At 54.1% G+C, this 17,102-nt stretch overlaps 1 protein-coding gene across 7 annotated transcripts in view; it reads left to right on the plus strand.

The window, feature by feature from the left end:
• The window catches only part of Gse1 (Gse1 coiled-coil protein), a 342,813-nt gene that overhangs the window by 254,443 nt on the left and 71,268 nt on the right, over positions 1–17,102 (plus strand). The window contains exon 1 of one of the 7 annotated variants that reach the window (XM_038312430.1): positions 6,144–6,165. The exons of the other annotated variants lie outside the window; for them this stretch is intronic. The gene's annotated coding sequence lies outside the window, so the exon portion shown is untranslated. Of the gene's footprint in view, positions 1–6,143; positions 6,166–17,102 lie in introns of those variants that run through there. 7 annotated transcript variants of the gene reach the window in all.

A 17,102-nucleotide genomic window follows, 5' to 3' on the forward strand; every position in this document is an offset into this window, starting at 1 on the left:
GGGAGGGGCCGCGGCCGCAGCGCGCGCGGCTTCCTGTTTCCTGCGCCTCGGTGCGCGCTGACAGCCGCTGCCCTGCAACTTTCAGTTTCGGGGGCCACCGCGGGAGAGCTGGGGAGCCCCCCACCCTTAAGATACTTGCACGCGGGCGCGAGGGAAGCAGGAGAGCCCAGGGCGAGAAAGCGGGCGTGGGAACACGTCCCTCCGGGTGTCTTCCCCCTAGGGTACCCCCGGGTCCGACTCCACGTGACCGCAGGTCGGGAGGGCTGGGCTGCGTGTGGCCGCTTGTTCTAAGAATGAGCTGGATTTTTATCTCCTTCTCTCCCTGAGCCCTGGCACACTGTTTCTGTTGAAGTTAGGGCATCTGTGAGATGCAGAGGTGTTGGTGTGCTGTAGGAGTAGGGGTCAGGGGGCTCTCGTGCTTGATATGATCTGCTGTTCCCTGAAGATTATTTCGGAATAGTTTTGCTAGGGAAAGGTGCACGTGGCTGGGTGTTGGGTTAACGTTGCCTTTTTTTTTTTTTTTTCCCTTGTGTGTTCTCTGGATCCTGAGGCTCTTGGCAGGCCCCCACTGCTCTGGAGTCCTCGCAGAAGAAGAGACGTGAGCCAAGAACCAGCCTGGGCTGGACTCAGCTCCAGGGAGCTGGCCTTGGTTGCCCTGACCTAGGGCACAGGCTGTCACTGAGTTAATATAGCAGAGATGAAGGGTTACTTGGAAGAGGGGGATAGTGGTATTAATTTCGCCAGCAGGATGGTTGTACATGGCTCTCTGAGTTTCTTTGTGGCTGCTGCAGTGTCCAGCCTTACCCTGTGACAAGTCTGGTTGTTTCGTGGAGTTTCCAGTCCCTTGCAGTTGCTTGTTTGTCTTGAGACAGGGTCTCACTATGTAGCTCTGGCTGGCCTGGGACTCACAGAGATTCCCCTGCCTCAGCTTCACTGGTGCTGGGATGAAAGGTGTGTGCCACAGAAAGGTGTGTGCCAACAGCGCCTGGCCCCAGCAGTTTTTATTGGAAGATTATCTCTCAGCCACTCACGTTCCCATCTCTCCCTCTCCTCAGGGTCTGATCTGAAATGGCAATTGTCAGCTTCTAGCTGGTCTCTCTGTTCCCCTCAGTTCACATCCATATTTCCTTTCAGAGGTCCAGCCAAAATTAGAGCCAGGGCAGGGAATTCCCAGCTTCCAACAGGGCTATCTCTGCAGAAGGGCAGGCGTCCTCTGGAGCCCAGCCATGTCCCCATGGGAAGGTGTATGTCATAGCCCCTTCAGAGCCCTGCCATATCCTACTATCTTTGACAAGGAAAGTGGGGATGGTACTTTCCTTTTTGCTTCTTCAGCACCTCTCTAGGACCTTGGAGGTGGCTGGTGGCAAGAGGAATCTTCCTAAGTACTGGGCAGCTCAAAAGGGCAGGTGTTTGAAATCTACACCCCACTCCACCTGCCACCCAAGGGCTGCCCAGTGTATTTGCTTGTCAGGTGACTGATTCTGTATTTACACAAGGAGCCTCTGAAAGAGAAGGAGGAAGTGTCAGACTGGGAAATTCAGAGCGATTAGAGGAGTCAGCCTTGGCTGGGATTAGGCCCTAGGCTGTCGGGTCAGCAAGGTGAATCCTCCTAGTTCTGATCCTTCAGAGAAGGGAGGGCTTGGCTCCTCTCCCCAGGATGGAGGGTTCAGATAAATTAGCCACGGGATGAAGGTTCTTCTCTTCCTGAAGTTTGTTTCCTGAAGGTCCCTGCTAGGGTTTTCCACCCTGTGAGCCGAGTGTAGTATTAGGGCACACCTGCCTTGTATCATCCCAGCTGCAGGTGGTTTGGGGACCCTCCCATACACCCCGTGGGATGGGCACTGCTACCTCACCAATCTGCCTAAGAGGCTCAGCTTTTGCCCATTCTGGAAGTGTCACTGTGGGGTCTGTTATCTGCCACTTCAGGAGGGGATTTCCAAGCCTCCAAGCAGCGGGTGTCTGGTCAGCTGTGGTCAGTAGTAGTTTTTGCTGAGAGCCAGTGTCTTGGCCCACAGAGGACCTGGACTCTGAGTTCTAGGTTTTGTCCCAAGCCTTTGGGCCCTGGCTTCTGTCCTCAAGATCAGGTCCTGGCAAAGTGCCTGTAACCAACCACCAAGAGCCAGGGGCCAGAACCTACCAACCAGCTACTGTCAGGGAGTGGAAGGGTGGTCCCAGTTAGGTTGGCCCTAGATACTGGCTTCTCTTGCCAGACTGTACAATGGGTCTGAAGTCCAACTCTGCATCTTCCCAGCCTCAGCCTTGGCAGGTAAGGAAAGTTCCCAGAGATCCTCGGTATTCCCCTCTGTGACTTGGATCCACAGTATTGTCTCCCTATATCCAGAGTCATATGGTGTGAAGGTTCCGTTGGCATGCAGCAGTCCTGTGCTTTTCATGGCGTCCCTGATGGCTCTCTCATCACCATGGCGGGCTTGAGCAGTGGTCATGGAGCCCAGGTTCACTGGCCAGGCCTAAGATCGCTTACTGGGCTAATTGTCCATCTTTGGTGTAAAGAGCCTATGAAGAAGAAGATTTGAGGAATGGAATGTGTTTTGTTTTGTTTTTGAGAGTCCCAGGTATCCCGGCCTGGCCTGGAACTTGCTGTGTGTCTTCCTCCACCCCCAGTGGAGGGTATAAAGTTAATGTCTGTTTGGGTAACTACCATGCTCGTTAAGGTTTTAATTGGCATTGTTACCGAGATGAATATTTTCACAGAAATTCACAGGATTTAGTGGCAGAGCAGGGACTTGAACGTGGTGCTTTGGGCCAGGCTTCCTGACTTCACGTTGAGAAGTGTTTATTCATCGGCTAGAGGGAATGGCTTGGTCAGTCAGCTTCCCATGCAGAGAGAAAGGCGCAGGACATGTGCGCAGGGCCTGCAGGTGACAGATGACATACCTTCTCTGCGGTCCTCTATCCAGCTTTCCCTTGTGTGTGTGTCTGCCTGGATCCCCACGTCCCTGAACGCCACAGGACTTTGTGATCCATGCAGGCGGAGACTGAGTGTCTCCTTTTTGCTTGGCCTGCTGCCAGACCAATAACGGCAGTCGTAAAAAATAAAAAGAATAATAAAATACAGAGAAGGAAGAGGTTGCAGCCACTTTGCATACGCGGCGCGTTCCGTGCCAGACTTGCTCATTCAACAATCAACGCTGGGAGGTCAGGCTATGCCTGTCCCACTTGACAGCCAAGGAAACTGAGGCACAAGGGAGAGTGAGGTCACTCCAGCAGTAAAGGAGCAGCAAAGGGCTAAGCTGGGCCCTGACCCCTGACCCCAGGCAGTCTGGCTCCAGAGTTTCTGCTTAATAAATATTTGTTGACCCGTCAGGGAGGGATGGCGGCTGGTATTGGTGGTGGCGCCCTCCTGGGGCCCCTTATCTTGTTCCTAGCTGTTGGCTGACCCTGCCCTGGCCCCAAGCTGAACTCCTGGTGACCTCTCCTCCCCCAGGATTCCCTGCCCACAGTCAGAAAGGATGCTCTGAGGCCTGCAGTGAAGGAACTGAGGCCTGAGAGGACCCTGGCTGGTGGCTGTAGAGTTATCTTTATCTCCCTTGGGACATCTTCTGTGCCCAAAACGGCCTCCTGAGCTCATAGTGGTCCTTACCTGAGCAGCTTACCCTGCCATGAGCTGGAGTAATGGAAGAGCAAAGGCCCCCAAAGATTGTGTCCAGAGTGGTCCAGCCTATGCACAAGGCTGGATGTAGACTGTGCCCAGGACTTGTAGGGTGTAGGCTGTACAGGCCAAAGAACCATGGCAACCTCCCTTGCTAGCCTACACCCATCTTCTGACTATACCTGGGATTTGAGGGGTCTTAAGGAGGCCTGCTCTTGGGTTAGTGTAGGCCTAGGAAGAAGGTGTGGCCCCTTTTGCAGTGGCATCTTTCAGCTCACACTCAGTGGTGATTGCATTGAGCTCACATCTAGCTCTTTCGGGACAGTCACTAATTACTGTCGGATCCCCCTGAGAGTTGGGGAGGGACTGCCACATTTGGGTCTGTCAGCTGGGAGAGCCAGGGCCCCTTTTGTCTCAGCTGTGACTCAGGCCCTCTGACTAGGGTCTGGCTCTCGTCCTGCTCAATTTCATGTTCATTAAGGTTCCCTCCTGCTTCAGTGTCTCTGCGGTGCCACGGGAGGGCATCGATCTGCCCCTCTGACTTCTTATCTTCTTGACTCTTCCCGCTGTGGGAGCAAATGATCCTAAGGATGCTTGGTTCTGTCTCGAGGAGGGAAATGAAGGGTACACTTCCTCCACAGAGGACAGTGGCCAGTGGGAGGACTGTCAGGCATACTGTCCTCAGCAGAGCCAGCCAGGGCCAGAGGGTCTCTGCCTCTGTGGCATTTACTCCAAGCTCCGTGTTTACTGTCTTCTTTCTTCTGGTGGTGGACATGGGTCTTCAAAGTGCCAGGGTTCATGAGATCTAATCAATTGTCCACCTCAGCAGTTTGGAGCTGAGGACACTTGCCAGAAAGTCTCTCAGGCCTGTATCTTCCAGTTTTCTGTGGACCCTGGGTAAAGCTGGTATTCCCACACTCTCTTCAGGAAGAACCATGTAGGTTGGTTTTTTTGTTTTGTTTTGTTTTGTTTTTTGTTTTTCCGCGCTGGGACTTGAGCCCAGAGCCTTGAACATGCCAGGTAAGCGCTCCAGCAAGCTACATCTCCCCAACTCTCTTTTTTGTCTTTATTTTTGAGACAAGGGCTCCCTAAGTAGCTGAGGGTGGCCTGAACTTGCTTTGCACCCCAGAATGGTCTGAACTTTTCATCCTTCTATCTCAGCTTCCTGGGTGTTGTGATTACAGGCCTGCCTTAAAATGCCCTTTCCTGAGCCCCTGGTGGCTGTGTGTGTGTGTGTGTGTGTGTGTGTGTGTGTGTGTGTGTCTGTGTCTCTAGAGACGGTGCACAGGGAAGGCCTCGAACATGCTAGACCAACACTACACTACACTCCCTGAAGTGGCCTGCCTTTCTTTAGAGAAGTGGAAGACAGACACTGGCTTTTTAGGGGAGATTCCCAGAGGAAGGGCTTCGCAAGTGGGGATCCCTCCCCCAGTTGGTGGTCCATCTACTAAGGAGGAAACACTGGGCACTGGGCTAAAGAAGGGAAGAGGGGAGTTGGGAGTGAGCGAATAATTTAGACATCGTGTTCTTTCTTCTTCTTTAAGAGCCCCATATAGATTTAAGGTCCTTTTGTTAATTTAGGAACATAAAACTGTGATGTACAGCTTGGTCTGCTCGTAAAATTACAAAGTGTGGCAATATTTAGATCCCTGAAGGCTTGGAGTAAAAGGGAAAGAATGGGTGAGAATTTTTTTTAACACGTCTTTGGGGAAGATTCATTTTTCTGGCTTTTCCCCCACCAGGGCCAGGCCCTGTACAGCTCTGTGGGGCCTCATTGCTGTCTCTCACGCTGGGTAGAACTCTGGAAATGGGGGTGTTTGGCAGGCAGCCAGGCCCAGATCCTGCCCCAAGTCCCTGGACTCCCTGGCCTTGTTGGATCATGCTTACTCTGCCTTCCTCCCGTCCCCACCCACAGCGAGGCCGGAAGTGCCCTCTGACCAGGCCTGGCCTGCTGCCCAGCCAGCCTTTGGCTACTGGCTTAATGGCCTGTGAGGTCAGGAAGTCACAGACCCTTGGTCATGGAAGAGGTCAGACTGCTGAGCCCTCCCTGTCTGTGGGGGCCAGTGTTGCCTGGCTCCTTTTCCCGACAGCCAGTGCAGACCGGGCTCATGCAGGCCTGGCCCAGGCCAGACCCTGCCGTGCCACTGAGTGGTGACAGTGTCTCTTTTCAGTGGGAGCATGTGTGCCTGGCCTAGTTCCACCCTCTGAGGTGGAACATGGATTGAGTATCAGGGTGACAGACAGATTCTGAGTGCTATGTCTGAGGGGTTTTCTGGTTCTGTAAAAAAGGAGAAGGTTCTGTTGGAGGTGGGGGGCAAAGGCTGTGTCCATGAGGGGACCCCAGCTTTCCTCCTTGATGACGTCTCCGGGGCAAGGCTCTGGAGTCTATGTGCCTTCAAAAAAACAGCTGGGCTCTTGCAGAAGTCAGAGGTCCCAAGGAGGGTAGGTGGGAGAAAGTGGAGCTTTGTGTAGCAGCCACACTCATTCTGTGACCTAGGGGAAGCCGGAAGATTGGACCTTATCCTCAGGGCCCAGGATCAACAGGAGGAGGCAGGGTAGGTCCTGGACCAGACTCTTGGGCCTATGGCATCCGTGGGTGTGGGAAAAGAGGATTTGAGGCCAATGGAGTGTTGGGACCACTCTTGGAGTACCCTAATGTCATCACGCATCTGATGTCAGAAAAGCTGGGTTCTGCTGTGAGCAAAGGGGACCCAGTATTTTTTGATTTGTTTTTCTCTGTGTTTTTGTATGTGTGGGTGTGTGCATGGTCCTTCATAGGCATGGAGGTCAGAGGAAAACTTGTGGGTGTCAGTTCTCTTCTCTCATCATGTGGGTCCTGGGGATAAACTCAGGTTTCAGGTTTAGCAGCAAGTGCCTTGACCTACTGAGCCAGTTTGCCGGCCTGACCCAGCAGTTTTGCTTTTTGTTTTTTGTTGCTTTTTTTTATCTTTTTTTTGGGGGGGGGGAGTTTCAAGACAGGTTTCTCTATATCTTTGGAACCTTCCTGGAACTTGCTCTGTTTTGGTTTTTTGTTTGTTTTTCAAGACAGGGTTTCTCCATATTAACAGTCCTGGCTGTCCTGAAACTCACTCTGTAGACCAGGCTGGCCTCAAGCTCAGGGATCCGCCAGCCTCTGCCTCCTGAGTGCTGGGATTAAAGACGTGTGCCACCATTGCCTGGCCTGTGGGTTTCTCTGCATAGCCTAGGCTGTCCTAGGACTTGCTTTGTAGACCAAGGTGGCCTTGGACTTGGAGATCCACCTGCTTCTGATAGGACTAAAGACATGCACCACCACTACCACCTGGCCTTTTACTGTTTTTTTTTGTTTGTTTGTTTGTTTGTTTGTTTTTTTGCTTTTTTGAGACAGACCTGCCTCATACTCACAGAGATCTCCCTGCATCTGCCTCCCAGTGCTGGGCCACTGTGCCCAGCTTACCCAACATTTTGAAGCTGTCCATTCAGTGTGCCAAGCCCAGGCATTTAGAGATACAGCTGCAAAGTCTTGCAGGATTGTCCTGTGCAGAGCAGTCGTCTTTAACTCTGAAAGATGCACAGAGGGTGTCTAGGGAGCTAGGATATGAGCGCTGGGTGGCCAAAGACCAGAAAAAAAGAGAAGATTGTTGGCCTCACGGGATCTGATGGACGGGTTCCCAAACATGGAGGCTCTGGCAGAGGCCCTGAGGCACCAGGAATGGCCATGGCCGAGGGAGAGGAGGGATAAATATAGGGTGGGACAGCTTGATGTATGAGGTTGTCACCTCTGCAGATCCTCTGGCTTCCGGGTGACCACTGTGGCTCTGGGTGGCTGTTCTGTGGCATGGAGTCATGACGAGCGGAGATCGTCCACGCATGACTCTCTTGCCTGCTAACCTTGACTCCGGGAACTGGAGGATGAGGGAGTGATTGTAGGGGGGTTTTAGGATGTCTTTGAGGGGTCCACAGGTTTTGGAAGGTGGTCAGTTTCTCTGCTGGAGCAATGCCTAAGCAGGGAGCCGGGTGGGGGTGGCAGCAGAGCTCCTGCTCCTTCCATCCTGGCTTCTTGACCGTGTGACTCTGGGCAGGTTATTTCACCCTTCTTTCCCTTGCCTATTACATGAGACTAGCCATGCATCCCACTGAAGATCGTCTGTCCTGAGAATCAGTAACGTCCGTGCAAGAAGAAGGGATAGAATGCTCTGGAATCGGGGGCTGCCTTATTCTTGGGTCATTAGTTCTCAGCTGCGGCTTTATGCCACCCATGGGTGCCAGAGCAAAGGCCCTGCTCATGTCAAACCTGAAGGAGGGCATTGTTTGTGGGCCCCTGCAAGACGCCAGGGAGCCTCTGCTCTCGAAATGGTCACAGGTGACAAGTCCCAGATAAGGAAATAGCTCATCCTGGAGACTCCCACGCTGACCCGCCTCCCACGCCAACAGACCCTGAGGCTTGTGGGATAGAGTTTCTCTGGCTGGATCCTCTCCAGAAAGAAGTTTAGGTTCTTACAAATGCTTTTGCGCCTTGCCCTCTGAGGACTCCAGCCTCGCCCAGCAGTGTTGGAGCCGCGGGCAGACAGAACCTCATCTCTGACCCAGTCTTCTTTGAACTGCCCCCCGACACTGCCCACCCCCTTGTCATTCTGGCTTGTAATTCATTTAGGATTAGCTCCCAGGCCTCTCACAGGCCTAACTTCTGTTGTCTTGGTAACCGTGTCAACCGTTTGCTGGTTTCTGTGATTATCTGACAAGAGAAGTGGGGGGACAGCAGGGACATGAAAGAGGCTAAGGGGGGGGGGGCGGCATGGGTCTTAATGGAACTCTCCGCCGAGACTGGGGATGCATGGAGGGGATGGGTGCTGTCAGACCCACAGCTGCACGGCAGGGGCTCCCAGTAGGGGCTCTCACCACTTCCTGCCACTCTAGGAGCCTGAGAGCATCATTACCTCAGCTCACCTTTCTCTCAGATCCTCAGACGCCCAGAGACAAGGTGTTAGTTCCCTCCCCCACCTCCATGCTGGGAAAGTTCCCTTGTGGGCAGCTCTGGACACAGCAACATTGGGAGACTGGGGGAGAGGGCCGTCACCACCTGGGACGAAGCCAACTAGTTGAGCTGTGCAGGCCAGAAATCTACCCAAGGATGCTGGGAACAGGATGCCAGATGGGGTCAAGACAACACCAGTGTGCCTCTGTGGACTGGCCTCTACCCCCTGTGCCTGCCACTGCAGCCACAGCTGGAAGGTGGGGGGAGAGATGCCTGCTACAGGGTGTCTAAAGGGCCCTTCTACCTTCAGGTCTGGCTGTTGGCTCTCGCTATAGGTGAGGGCCTCAGTGGGCCCAGATGGGGCATCCTCTTCCATGAGGTGCTCAGTGAGGTCTGGGCTTCCTCACAGCCTCTGATGTAATTAATGGCAGGGATTGTGGTGGCTTATGAAGGCAAGAGGCCCCACGGCCCCCTAGGGCCTGGCCTCAGATACCAGAGACTCTTCCACACCACATTCTGTCCGTTAGCAGAGAGGGAGGAGCCTCGCCAGGCCACACTCAGCTGGAAGGAATCCATCCCTTGATAGGGTGGGAACCACCATGTTGAAGAGCTGATGGGATGGAAGATTGTGGAAGCTGCCTCTTGGGAGGATAGTCAGCCTGCTGCAGGCTCTTCAGGGAAGCCTGCTTTTTCCAGGTAGGAGGCCTAACTTCTGGGCCTGGACTAGACTCTGTCCTCTGGAGTCTGCCTTTGGGGCTTCCATGCAGTCTAGGCTGTGGGCCTGGAGAAGCTCGGGCACCTCTGTGTGGGTTCCCCCAGCTCAGTAGCCCTGTGAAAGTGGTGTGTGAGGGGTCTACACGCAGGGTGCCGCTCTGGTCACTGGAGGAGCAGCCCCTCCCTGGAGTGAGGGGAGGACTAGATGCCTTTCAGGGAGCTGCTAATGAGCCACGTCTGATTTTTTATGAACCTCCCTGGTAAATTATTAATTTGGGCCAGAAATGAAAGTGTGGAACCGGATAAGCTCATGAATATTCATGGACGAGTTGAGCATGGGTTGATCAGTGGCTGGAGCGGCCAGCCAAGCTCCTGACCCAGATACATGTGGGCAAAGCTCTGGGAACCTCCCCTCCCACTGCTGGGGCTGTAGGTGGGGCTGGTGACTCACAGCTCACTGTAGTGGCCAACGTTGGAATGGCTGGAGCAGAAGTCAGACACTCCCTGTTACTAGTGGAGACACAGCCATGACGAGTGACTCCCTGGACCAGATAGAGGACATTCCCGGATGAAGGTCCCCTTAAAAGATGGCCTTTGGGCCGGGCGGTGGTGGCGCACGCCTTTAATCCCAGCACTCGGGAGGCAGAGGCAGGCGGATCTCTGAGTTCGAGGCCAGCCTGGTCTACAAGCGCTAGTTCCAGGACAGGCTCTAGAAACTACAGGGAAACCCTGTCTCGAAAAACCAAAAAAAAAAAAAAAAAAAAAAAAAAAAGATGGCCTTTGGGCCGGGTGGTAGTGGCTAGTGGCACACACCTTTAATCCCAGCACTTGAGAGGCAGAGGCAGGCAGATCTCTGTGCGCTCGAAGCCAGCCTGATCTACAGAGAGGGTTCCAGGACAGCTAGGGCTTTATTGAAAAGAAAAAAAAAAAAAAAAGATGCCCTTTGGGTCTGGGTACCTGGTGAGAGGGCCGCTGGGCCTCCCTGCTGTGACCTGAGGGCATTGCCTTGCAGCCTGCTGTGATAGCCAGCTGGCATCTCAGGCTGCTCCAACAGGACCCTTTCCTCCTTGCCCTGCCTGGCAGCTCTGTCCAGAGGTCAGGCCTTACAAGGGCTATCCCGCTCTGACCTGCCCCAGTCACACCTCTGCGCAGACTGTCCCCTCACTAGGCTTCAAAGCTCCTCCCTATTATATGCTCGTCCACCAGCCCCAGGTCTGTGACATGCTGTGGGACTCTAGAGGGTACCATGATTTCAGAGGCCAGAGCTGTTTTGTGAAAATTTTAGCAGTTATCTTGTGTGGTGAGGTGGGGGGTTTCTGGGCCACAGTGTACCTGTGGAGGTCAAAGGACTACTTGCAGAAATCAGTTCCTGCCTTCCACCATTTGGTTCTCTGAGGATTGAACTCAGACTGGTAGACTTGGTGGCAAGTCCATTTACCTGCTGAGCTGTCCAACTGGCCCAAGAGTTTGTGTTTTAGACAGGATCTTTCTATACAACACAGACTGGCTTTGAATCTTCCATTCTCTTGTCTCAGTCTCCTGAGTGGTGAGGTCACAGACCTGCACCCCCACATCTGGATGGCAGCCTAGGATATGGATCTGCAGAATCCCTGTTGGGAGGACTTGGGCGAGTTGCTTGCTGGACCTCTTGCCTAAGTTGTACCTACTTAGGATTCAGAGAGCGAGTTTGTTTACTTAACGCACTTGATGAGGCCGGCTACGGTGGCACACAACTGTGATCCCAGCATTTGGGACACTGAGGCAGAAGAAATGCCTTGAGTTTGAGTCCAGCCTGGACTACAGGATAAGACCGCTATCTCAAAAAATAAGCAAATAAAACCTGAGAGCCCGGGGCTGGCTCTCCAGTATGGTTCAGGAATTATTATTTTTTTTTAATATTTATTTATTATGTATACAATATTCTGTCTGTGTGTATGCCTGCACGCCAGAAGAGGGCACCAGACCTCATTACAGATGGTTGTGAGCCACCATGTGGTTGCTGGGAATTGAACTCAGGACCTTTGGAAGAGCAGGCAATGCTCTTAACCACTGAGCCATCTCTCCAGCCCCGGTTCAGGAATTATTACGTGATGGCTGCCGTCCTCCTTGTAGCTTCCAAGGATCGGAGCTGCAGGGCAGTGCTCCCAGCCTCACAGGCCGTTGGCTGCCTGCTTCTGCCATCCAGCCTGTGGTGCCCCTCAGAGCCAGCCTGAACTCTGTGGGTTTCTATGTTCTCGCTGCGGGCTTTGCACCTCCCTAGGCCTGGACAGGCAACCAGTGCATGGAGCCAAGGAGTCACCCCCTGAACATCGGGTGGCAAGGAGGGGTGCAGAATGAGGTATCTGGTGACCCACTGTGAGCTACAGCCCTAGGTTCACAGGCTGAGTTGCCCTCTGCCCTCGCAGGCCTGTCTAGAGAGGCAGCCCCCAGGTCAGATAGGATTAAAGGTCAGTCCCTGGGCCTCTTCGGGGCCAGGGAGCACTGAAGACCTTGGCCCTTGGTTAGTATGGCTTTCAAGGGCCATGGCCTTAGGAATATCCTTTGGGCCCAGAGTACAGGAAAAAGCTGCTTCCAGGAGCTCACCTTTGGCCAGTTCCTGGCCTCGCTGATGACTGTGGCCCCTGTACACCTGCCCTACAGGGTCAAGGGTGACACAAGGCATTTTATTGGAAGCCTTGAAACCAGCACGTCCACCCGCTTGGGTTTTTATCCAGAGTCAGAAACCTTTGACTCAAGGCTCCGTCACCTCCAGGGTGCTAGGGCGCAGAGTGGACAGCCAGCCAACAGGTTGGACCGGTGTGGTGAGCCGAGTGGGCAGAATGCTAAGCAAACAGCCACCGGGCAGCACTGTTCTTGCCTGGCTGGATAGAGACATCGGTGCTTGGCAGCTGCCGGACAGTTCCCAACACCTGGCCATACCAGGCCCAGGCAGTGGGGAGGAGTGAAAGTGAGCCATAGGTCTTGCCTCCCAGGCTTTTCTCAGAACGGGCCTTGGGGGACAGTAGGCTGTAAGTTCCCTGTGCCTGGATCCCCGGATGTTCCAGATTCCAGCCTGGAGCAAACTAGGAGGCCTTCCTGCAGGAGGTGGTGCTCCAAGCAGATAATGAATGTGGGTCATTATGGGAAGGGGCCGTGGAGACAGGGTTTCACTTCTCAGGTGTCTCAGCTGGGCTGGGTGCTCAGAAGGACCCTCCTGGATCTTGCTGAAGAGAGCTCAGGCTGTGACCTGTCAAGGAGCCAGATGTGAGATTTACCTTTGAGCCCCCCCCAGGTAGACACACCCTTCCCAGACCATAGCCTAGGAGCAGGCCTAGATTTGCATGATTAACCCGGACCCAACACCTGGCTTTACGTCAGAAGCTTGAGGCAGTTAGTAGTCGTGAGCCATAATGCCTCTTGTTCCTGAGAGGGACTGGTGGCTCCTGCTGGCTCCCAAGCTGGCCAGCACAGATAGAGATCATGGCCTCTGTCACCAGGAAGTACCGCAGGCGGTGCTGGTCTCAGCCCTGGGGCAGGTACAGATGCTGGCAGCTAAGGTCTTCTAAGGTCACTGGGACTGGGGGGGGGGCCAGGACTCTGCTGAGCCTGAGGCACCTCCTGGGGGGTGGAATCTGACCCTAAACACCTGAGGGGTGAGGAGGGATAAATGAAAAGTAACAGCACCTGGTTGGGGAGAGTAGGCAGGTTCTGCCTACAGTGACCTTGTAAGTTTGCTGGGGCAGGTCACTGGCAGTGCTACGCATTCAGAGCTTGGGGACACCCTGGTGGTGCCCATACACAAAACGGGGGGGAAGTAAGGCTGGGGTGTGCACAGGAACCCCCAGGAGGTAGTTCCTTTAAGGAAGGGGTAGGCCCACTGTTGTGGGTGGGGTTGGCTTTGCCTTCCCTCCTCCAGGCGTCCCCTCCTCCTTCTCTCCAGGGTAGGTTAGAGGGAGCGGACCTGGAAAGAGACACCCAGCTGGGGGTCCCCAGTACTGTTCTTCCTCAATGTGATTGTCACTAATAAGGTATCCAAAGGGGACCTGCAGGTTGCTGGAGCTTTCTGGAAGACACACGGGTCTACTGTTGGGGATAAAAGCAGGTTAACGACTTAAGACATCCCAAGGGAAGAGTGAGTGACCAGAAGTAGGGATGGGAGACAGTGTTGTGTTACAGATGTGACCTGGGTGTATGGAAAAGCTACTTATATTTATGGGGGACCTGGATCAGAGACTGGAGGGGCTTCTGTGGATTCATTCATCCACCCTCAGCCTCACACTGAAGAGGAAACTGCACAGAGAGGCCGAGTGACTTGTGCCAGGTTGCACAGACGGGCAGTGGTAGAGCAGGGTTTAAATTGCTGCGTTCAGATTGTAGTTGTGTGTTCTCTGCTCTTCATTTCCTCACACCCGCCACTGCAGGGTCCTGACCCAAGATGCATGAGCTCTTGGAATCTTCTCTTTCAGAGCTTATCCTTGCTGGGGCATGGCACAGATCTTTATCTCTGTGGCTATAAACTATTCCATTGTGGTACTGGGTTCTCTTTTGGCTCTGAAGAGCCAGTGTGTAGGCCCTGTGTGGACAGTGGTCATTTCTTTGTGTGTGGGCCTTAGTGGCTGCTTCACAGGGCCACTAAACGATGCCACATTCTGTCGGAACCTCAAGCGAGGCCTGGTGGCACATGTCTTTAACCCCAGCGTTCAGAGGTGGGTAAATCCCTGAGTTGGAGGACAGCCAGAGCTACACAGAGAAACCTTGTCTCAAAAATCGACAACAAAAAATTTTATTTGTAAATTCTAGGGTGTCCGTTTCAGCACAGGGCCCCATCGAGAGCAGGTAGCCAGTAGGCCCCGGCTTTTGTTTCCCTGGGAAGCTCTCAGATGCACACACACAAGCTCTCGCTGTGTAGCCCTGGCTGACCTGGAGCTCTCTACGTAGAGCAGGCTGGCCTCAAGCACACAGAGATCCGTCTGCCTCTGCCTCTCAAGGGCTGGGATTAAAGGCGGCTGGTGGCAGGTTGGACTCATCTTGAGCACAGGGCCTCTCTGTGCTTCTGAGTATGGAAATTCTGGAGAAATTGCTGACACCAGAATGTTGTCCAAAGAAAAGAGCCCACAGTAGGGATGGTGGACGACTGAGCCATTGTATTCTGATCTCGAGGTAGGAGCAGGCTCAGCACCAGGAAGACACAGGACCTCCATGGGCTCAGCTTCCATGGGCATAGTCTGGAAGAAACCAGCCCACCTTGGTAGCATGGGGCGCCTGCCTCCCTCTGCTGGCTGTGACAGGCGGCCCCAGGCTGAGTTGTTCTTGGAGGGTGTCCAACTGGTCAGAGAGCTGGCCTGCCTGCACACTCCTTTGAGAGAGAGGAAGCTATCAAGGGCTGGCCGTGGAAGTTGTAAGGATAAATGGCTCTCCCTAGCAGGCAGCCAGAATGCCTCCCTCCTGTCTAAGGAAGAACCAGGCCTGGGAAAGACCCAGTGCCCACGATTCAGCCACACATTAGAGAGGGAAAAACACTTGCCGGGGGCACACAGTAGTTGGAGGGGAGAGTGCAACCAGGAGGGATCCTGGCAGCAGCTGTGCCAGTTAGCAGTTCTGACACCCCCACTGCCCCGACACAGACCTCCTGCCCCATTGACCCTGAAGCCGTGGCCTACAAAGGGGCCCAAATCAGACACCTCTCTCCAGGCTGCTGCACTGTCTCCCAAGGGTGCCTTTGAACAGATTACCTCATCTTGTAGCTTGACTTGGATTTGAAGGGTCCTCCTGTGCCTCAGACCCCATGATGAGAGAACCCCCCACACCTAAGAGCTCCCAGGTGGCCCAGCTGCAGCCAGCATGGGAGGGAGCAGCCCGAACCCCCCCCCCCCCCGCACAGTTCTCTGCATTGGCTTTGCCCACCCCAGTGCTCCCATGGGTGCAGTAAGCTTGCCCTGAGCCCCCAGCAGGCCACTGTCCCCCTTCCCCTGGCAGCCAGTTGCTGGTCTTAAAGGTTAATCCCCACTCTGTAGCTGGCTCCCAACCCCTCCTGCTGCAGCCCTTTCCGCCCCAGTTAATTAAATCCGCTCGGCTATTGTCAGAAGAGAAACGCGGGTGTTTATTACGCCTCCAGAATGTCAAAGGCGCGCACGGTTTGAAGACATGCTGGCAGGGAATAGCCCGAGCATATGTCTACGAGGCCGGGGCGGCCAGGCCACTGCCACCTCAGCGACCTGCGGCTGCTGCTGCTGCTCTGGCTGCTGCTAACTGCCTCCCAGACAGGCACTTGACAGGGCTTCGTACTGGAGGAGCCCTGGCTGAGCCCCGCACCCCTACGCCCCGGGGAGATCTGCTCAGCCCGTAGAGACTGCTTCACCAAGAGGGATTAAAAAACGCAGAGGGAGGAAGTAGACTCTCCCCCCCCCCGCACCACAGGGTGGGGAGCCCCCTCAGACGACCCCGAGGGGGCGGCTTCCCCATCTCTCTTTTCTCCCCCTTTCCTTGTGAATTCACATTTTATTATTATTGAGCAGAAGCGCATAGCTAATTGTGATTTTTTTTTCATGGAGTGGGGCGTGAGATGGATGCGCTCATTTTATAGGGATTTTTTTTTGTTCTCCCCCTTAATAATAACGCTTTAAAGATGTTTGACATGTGTAACTAACAGCTGGTTTCCTGTTGTGGAAACTGGCCTTTTATTTCGAAGCAGGTTGAACTGTCATTAGTGGTATAATTAGGTGACTGTCAGTGTATAGCAAAAAGCTGCTTAATTGTAGAGATGGCTTTGCGAGGGCTCCCGTCTTTTTATGGCTATATTTGTTTTAGCTGTTCGAATTTTCATTGTATTTTGGCATTTGGTATGTTGCCTCCGTTTTGTTGGGGTTTTCTTTTCTTCCTGTTTTTAGTGCGTCTGACAGCTGTGTTCATGAGTGCCTGGTTCTGAGGACAGCAGAATTCAGGAAGGCAGTGTTTCCCCAGCCAGTCTGCTGGCCCCACAGTCCCTGGCCAGCCTGGAGTCAGGAGCAAGGCCAAGGTGGAGGCTGGCCAGTGGCGCCGACCTACCTGATCTCCCAAAGCGGTCACCTGGGAATCAGAGTTTAGTCCTTAGTTCAGGCTGGCTGGCGGAGGGCAGTGTTGCCCTGAGTCGCTAGTACGCAGTGTAGCCGGAGACTACTGGGTAGTCTCGGGCTCCAGCAGTGCCATTGCCGAGGCTTTGCCCTGGAACTGGAATTTGAAAATAACTGAGTTTTGTGAGATCCAGAACACTGTCTTTACAAGGCTTTTTGCGTCAGGACTGAGCTTGCATCTGTGCCTGCCCCTGCCCATTGCGTTCTCCCCAGGGTCCTGAGCATCTTCTGGCTGGTTGAGGCCCTGAGCCAGGCCAGCCACAGGCCCAGAGTTTGCTCTGGAGTGCTCCATCATTCTGCAGGACCTCTTTCCAGATCCTGGGTGCTGGTTACGGTCTTGGATGTTAGACATGGTCTGAGAGGTCTCACGTGGGATCCCGGGTGTCACGCGGAGTGTGGGATGCTGGTCAGGGTTTGGGTTGCCTGGGTGCTGTGCAGGTGTGTCTGCTCTGGGTGTTAGGAAGGGTACACTTTGAAGTATCTTTCTGACCCCTGCTGGACAGTTGTACACTTTCCGTGGGAGCCAGGGTGTCCTGAGGCTCCCTGTTCCAAGTTTGCCTTGAGGTGGGTACCCTTTGTCACTGAGAGACATGCCACGGGAATCCTGAGCTGTCCTCTGGCCATCACAGGCTGCTATGTGCATCCTGACAGACCTTCCCCTGACCACAGGTACCGAGTGAGGAAGCTCAGTGTTGCCCTGCCTGGGGTATCACAGACAGGAAGTTGAGGTCCTGCA

Source organism: Arvicola amphibius, chromosome 15 (genome assembly GCF_903992535.2).
Source record: "Arvicola amphibius chromosome 15, mArvAmp1.2, whole genome shotgun sequence".
NCBI classification, from domain to species: domain Eukaryota; kingdom Metazoa; phylum Chordata; class Mammalia; order Rodentia; family Cricetidae; genus Arvicola; species Arvicola amphibius.